At 42.5% G+C, this 6,583-nt stretch overlaps 1 pseudogene; it reads right to left on the minus strand.

The window, feature by feature from the left end:
- Positions 1 to 1,920: 1,920 nt before the first annotated feature.
- On the minus strand, positions 1,921 to 2,037 carry LOC136638430 (5S ribosomal RNA; annotated as a pseudogene).
- Between the last annotated feature and the right edge of the window lie 4,546 nt (positions 2,038 to 6,583).

Genomic DNA, 6,583 nt, shown 5'->3' on the forward strand with positions numbered 1-6,583 from the left:
AGCATGTCATTTTGTAGAGCTAAATAGCCCACAGTAATCAAAAGCATATGAACCCCAGCTGGGTTACCCAGCGAATTGTTTCGATTTAGGGGGAGAATTCATCAAGAAAGATTGCTCTTCAGATTGGGTTGTTTTTTTCTCCTTCAGTTGCTGGCTCTATGTTCCATTATAATTAAAGTGATTGATGGATCTAGCAGGCAGAGGTGAGGAGTGACCGAAATAGCCAGGATCATCCACTCTCCAGCCAAGTCAAGCCACAGCAGCAGCTAAATGTGGAACTCCTGAAGGAAAGCACGCAACTAGAGGTTATTCTTCCTCTGTCAATTAGATACGGGTGGAGACTTGCCTTCTTCTCTCACCTGAGTCATGTGCAAAGCTCTCATTCTGACTGACTTACAAGGACAGGATTATAGGAAAATGAAGAGAACTTGGAAGCAGAGTCTGGCACCTACACACTGAACAATGACATGATTCTACAGCAAAATGTTGAATGGATGCAGCATCAGACCTTGTTGCTATTTACTGTTTCATAGCAAAGGAAAAGACAAGGAGGACAGAAGATTTGGAATGCTAACTAATATGTCACATGGCTTCCATTTCACCAAGAGACTACCTGGCCTTTCTTTCAACTTCTTGTGCTGCAATAGTAAGAGAAAATGGCCATTCCTGACAGAAAGCAGAAGTAGCTGATAGGCTAAACACAGAGTTGTGAAACAGACACGGCTGGCTTTTAAGCAATTCTCTCTCATTTATTTGCTATGACTGTGTTCTGGAGGATGTGTGGGCCCCAAGTTCAGAAAGATCTGAAACACACAACTTTCTGAAGTCAGTTGGCCAGATCCAGATATCAACATTTTAAGCTGATGTTAGGATAGTAATAACATATATATTGATCATTGTCCATCACTTAAAAAAATATTATTCATGGGTGGAAATATTGAAGTTACAGCTGAATCCTATCCTGCATTGACTTGCCTGAGCTGTATCCAGCTCAAGGTTGGGGCTGATTGTGGGGCAACCTGGGGCAAGGGGAAACAATTCCCCTTACCCCATGTTGCACAACAGTGGCCAAATGGGACTACTAAGATCTGTGCCACTCAAAGAGGTGGCACAAATCCGAGTGGCACAGTGCTAGGCCAGCCCACCTGGGAGGGAGCTTAGGATTCAGCCTAAATGCCAGATCCTGACACCACCCCGCTCCCAGGCACAGCCTGCCTACAGACCTGCCCCCGCCCACCTTCCCCTTGCCCCAGAATACCCCCCATTCCGCCCCCCACTCTCGCCAAACCCCTGCACTAGCCAAGGCAGGCCAATGCAAATGTACCTGTCCACCAGCACAATGGGGTCAGAATCGGCCTCCGGAGGCTGGCACACATCCATGTGCTGCCTTGCCTCCTCTTGCAGTGGTGCAGATGTGCCTTATGGACAATTTGGATTGTGCCCTTAGACCTATAACTAACATATCTGACTGGAATTATGTCTAATATATGTCAACTCACCACTCAGCCCATCTCCCAGACTGACCCAGATAATCCTGATGCCTCCTCTGTAAAGTGCCTTGTGCTGCCAGAATACCAGTTTTGGGAGCACAAGGCCTCAACAGGACTGGGGCTCAGATCTTGGCAAGGGGGAATAGCTACACACTTCTCCGCTAACATCATGACCACAATTCCTTGGCTGCCTTTGAAAAAGAAAGAAGAGTTTGGGAGTGAGATCCAGTCACAGGCCTTCCACATCACATCCATTTTTGGCCTCTGGGAACCATTTAAATAAGTGGTCATGTCATAGGCATATAACGACATGAGAAGCTGGCTGACTATACGGGGCTCACAACTCATGGTCATTTTTTACAGTATGCATGAAGCACCAGGGAAGCAAATGGTTGGTTGGCAACCTTCAGTCTCGAAAGACTATGGTGTAAGCCTACAGCACCCGGTATTCCCAGGCGGTCTCCCATCCAAGTACTAACCAGGCCTGACCCTGCTTAGCTTCCAAGATCAGACGAGATCAGGTACGTGCAGGGTAATAGTTGCAAGAAAGCATCAAATTTGTCTTCTGTGTGGTTGTACTCCCGACATGGCAAGTCATTACTTGATGAGAGTTTCCTGTGATCATTCTTTACTGAATACAAAACAGCAAATTCCAACCATCACAGTATGAGATTTCAAATTGAATTTTGTGTTGTTGTTTCGGTATCACAACCTTTACTTCCAGTATAACAGAGGTGGTATACAGTGATTTGCCGGATCCTTTTAAATAAATACGCAGGTGAACTGTCAACTGCAGAAATTCATTATAAAGAACTTTTAGCTTTTTCTGCTTGCTATACAGTTCAGATCCATTTTAGTGATCATTTATAATAGCCAGATACTATAGTATCTTTAAAGAGCTGCATTGTTACATTATTTGAGAAACAGCACCAGTAGCGGTTGTAGTATTTGTCTGCACTTTCAGAGGTGAGCAACGGCAGACATGTGTGGGCCCTTGCACACTTTTGTGTCTTATTAGAATCTCAGGATTGCTAAATAAATAAATAAAAGTCTGATGGCAAAATCATAGCAGATCACAAACAAAGAAGCCATGTAGAAAGAAGCTCAGAGCCACTAGGCCAAGATGCTGCAGTTTCTGCATTTTATGTGACACACTTTAATTAAGCTCTTGAGGATTAACACCTAATTCAGTGAAAACAGAGAAAGTTTATTGTGCAATTCTGTTTGATAATATAAAAGCAGAAAAATACAGATGTCATACCCACAAGGTCAATGGTAACTGGTAGAATAGTCACTTTTCTACAAGAAGAATCAAACTGACTGTTTAAAAAAAGAAATGAGAGTGAAAACCCCAGCACTTTTCCCCCTCCATGAGGATTCCTATGGGAATTGCACTGATGCTGAGGGATTATTTAAACAAGAAAGCCGAGGTTAGCACCAGTTAATGACCAGTTTGTTAGCTAACAGGCTGTTAACACTCAAACTAACTGGTTGTTAAAAGTGGTTACTGCTTATTTTGTTGGAAATTTATTAGAGGCTTCTTTTGAAGATTTAATGGGGAGGGAATAGCTTTATTGTGCACACCTGGAACTCCAGAGAGCCAAATAATGCAGGTTCAAAAAAGCTCTGCTTGGTTTTAAATGAAATTAATAAAAAAAATAGATCTTACCCAGATCTTCCTCACTCTCAGTAAAAGACTATGAGATGAGTACTGATTCTTTAATAGATTCATAGCTAATAAGACCCACTTGAACACTCATTATTTAGTAGCATCATTATGGTAAGTGGGCCTGATCGTTCTTCAGGAACCCAGTGCAAATCTCATAATTATTAGACACAACTTTGATAAAACTCATAACAATCTCTCAGGGGGTTTCATCCATTTGCAGATTTTTTTTAAAAAAAATTATATGCATGCGTTAAAACCAGTATTTAACATGCAAGAAAGTGATTCTAGCTTCTCTAAAATGAAATGCTGAACACTAAGAGGTTAATTCTTCATTTAGATTTCTTTCTTATCCTATGACAAGTGTGATTTGTCATACATCCTCACCTCATTTCTTCACAACAGCCCTTTGAGGTATGATGATGTTGAATGATGTTCAAGTATGTTAGGTTAAAAGCCAAGACTTTTCCTATGGTCACTTAGCAGAGGCTAACCTGAATGCGATAGAGAAAACTAATTTGTCTAATCATGGATCTGACCCTGTCAGGAACACCCTCCCAGCTGGCCCAAGGGGGGGGGGATTTGCCAGGCCAGCTGTGGGATCAATCATAGTTTGCCTTGAATTCCCCAAACTGTCATGCTGATCACATTCTGGTGTTGGGCTTGAACAACACCAACCAGCTAAACCCAGCCCCAGTGGTAGATCGGCCACCACCAGCCCTCCGATATACCACAAACCTGGAGATGATTCAAGCCTATATGTTACTTTATGGAATCAAGGGCCACAAACCACTGGTCCCTCTCCTTCCAGATTACTGGCATATTCTAGAGGACTATTATTAAATTGCAAGAAAAACTGGAAGAGTGACTTCATAGTCTACACCAGATTTAATTGAACTGAATTCCCCCAACAAGAACACCACATGGAATTGAAAATTAAGAATTTATTAAAGAAAAAGACACCATTAAGGTCCCAATATTATCAGGGCCTTGTACTACCAGAACTAGCATTCCTGCCAGTGATGTAGCTAAGGGGGGCAAGGGGATATATTGCCCAAATACCAAGCTACACCTCCAATAGTGTAGTTGGGCAGGAGGTCTGGCTGAGTTGGTAGAGCTGCCATATTGTATGCCTGAAGATCTGAGGCTGGCAGTTCGAAACAACCGGAAGTACCCCAGAACTGACGACATGCTGATATACTGATGAGCTGACCCTCGGTGGCAGAGAGGAATTGCCATCAAGTGGAGGTGGGAGGTGAAGTGGCCAGAGAGAGGCCAGACCAGGAAGGAATCCAGTTGGAACGAGGAGTTCTATGAAAGATATTCCATTGTAAAAATTCCTACGGGGGTTTAGAACAGCCTGCCTATGTAAACCGCCTTGGATTAAAGTCTGAAGAGAAATCTGATGACCAAGAAAGGCAGTATATAAATACCTGTATTATTATTATTATTATTAATAATAATAATAATAATAATAATAATAATAACAATAATAATACCAACCCACACCCCCAGTAGTGGGCATGAGGTGGGAAAAAAAAGGCCTTCTGAAACTCAGGCCTCTCCAGGCCTCAGTTGGATTTGTGGTTTGGGAAATGCTGAGTAGTGATGTCGCTAGCGTGGTGCAGGCCACACCTGGTGACATGCACAGAAGAGGGTGACGCACACTACCAAAAATTTTCAAATCTTCATATTTTGGAATAATACCATCATGTTATATACCAATCCATGTGTAATTTCAGGCAGAATGCAATGAAACAAACTGTTGAATTATCTCTATTCTATCAAAAGTTATAGCCAAAACACCAGCGGAGGCGGGGCAATGGTACATCATCACACCCACTGCCTGGGGCATTGCCCTGCCCACTGCATGGGAGAAGGTTTGTCACAGGGGTGACGCACTGGGTGATGCAAACCCTAGTGACGCCACTGCTACTGACAAGGAGAGATCCAGGAGGGGCAGGAATAGGGCTTCTTGAAGATATGTATGATGCACTCATGTGACTGTTTCAGCATTAATTTTCAAACATATTAAAAGTACAAAGATGCCCTGAATGTCAGAGCCACGAGAACTGAATGTCAGAGCCACGAGATCCAAGGAGAAAGAAGCAAGATTAAATAACAATGGCAGCAAATGTCGTATACCAGTACTGCCTTTTTAAGAGCCAAGACCAGATGGTCTAGGAATGATCTAACATCACCATTTGTTTACGACCCATTTTGGTCACATTGTACATTATATTCTGTGCATGCTGAAGGGAAAGGTGTATGTTCATTCAATCACATGAGCACAGGCCTGATGAGCAGCTCACCAGGCCGTTGTTTATAGAAATACCAGCCTGCTGTGAAGCTTCAACAGAAATATGCTCAACAGTAGCACTGCGGACATACCAATTGTGTTATAACTTCTACCTTCAAATATGACACCAGGCTAATTTTGCCATGCAACAATCAATCTCAGGACTGGGAATGAAAGACACTCCAGGAATCCCAACACAATACCCAGCTCCTGTCCTTTTTCTTGCTACTTCTGCACACTGATCTCCTTTGTTTTTCATCCACAGCTCACTCCTAACCTCATGGGCTTCTGACAATCTCTTCTCTGAATGCCTTAAAATACCCTCGCCCTGATGGTTAATGATATTTCATGAGTTATATTAGGATTTCAGCTGCATTGCTCTGGCCTTGTTTGCAAGAGCATTTCAAATAAGATCATGGACATGCCTGAACTCTTAATACTTCCTGCGATAACACTATTTAAAATCTAGTAGGCTGGGAATGGGAGAGAATAAGTGATATTTTCATTTAGCAGCTGATGTGACTGGGATTTAGAGAATGATCTGATTGATGTCTCGGCTTCATTTAAAATAAAATAATTAGGCTAGTAAGAAATCTGAAAAGTATATTTTCATTTTAACCAGTCGATGCTCTCTTCTAGGCTCCAAAAAGGAAAAAAAAATGACAGAGCGTTACACGAATTGAAATGAAGACTCTGAACAGAAGAAATGAGCTACTGTAAATTAATGAGCAGCGGATATGAGGATGGGGCTAGGAGAATTAAAATAATCAGGAACTAAGAGGAAAAACCAAGAGTTCTGAAAGAGAGTAGAGCGTTCCATTAATAATCATTTCAGAAGGTAACAGAGAGTGGACAACAATATCAAAAGAACAGTGAGGAAGCTCAAGTGCCAAGGCCCAGGGCAGTAAAACTAAAGAAATGGCTGAACATGCTCACTTTTCCTTTGCAGCATAAGAAATAAAACACTCATCAAGAGTTTTTCAGCCCACACCTTCTTATGTGCTGACAGCAGTACAAGGCCTGTGAGCCCTTACTTAGAAAAGCTTTGCCCCTTTTCCATGGAATGCCCACCCTGTGGGTGAATCTCCACATGGCCAGAGCAGACCCACACCAGCTGGAGAATAAGCC

This window comes from Tiliqua scincoides, chromosome 1 (assembly GCF_035046505.1).
Source record: "Tiliqua scincoides isolate rTilSci1 chromosome 1, rTilSci1.hap2, whole genome shotgun sequence".
Classification (NCBI taxonomy): Eukaryota; Metazoa; Chordata; class Lepidosauria; order Squamata; family Scincidae; genus Tiliqua; species Tiliqua scincoides.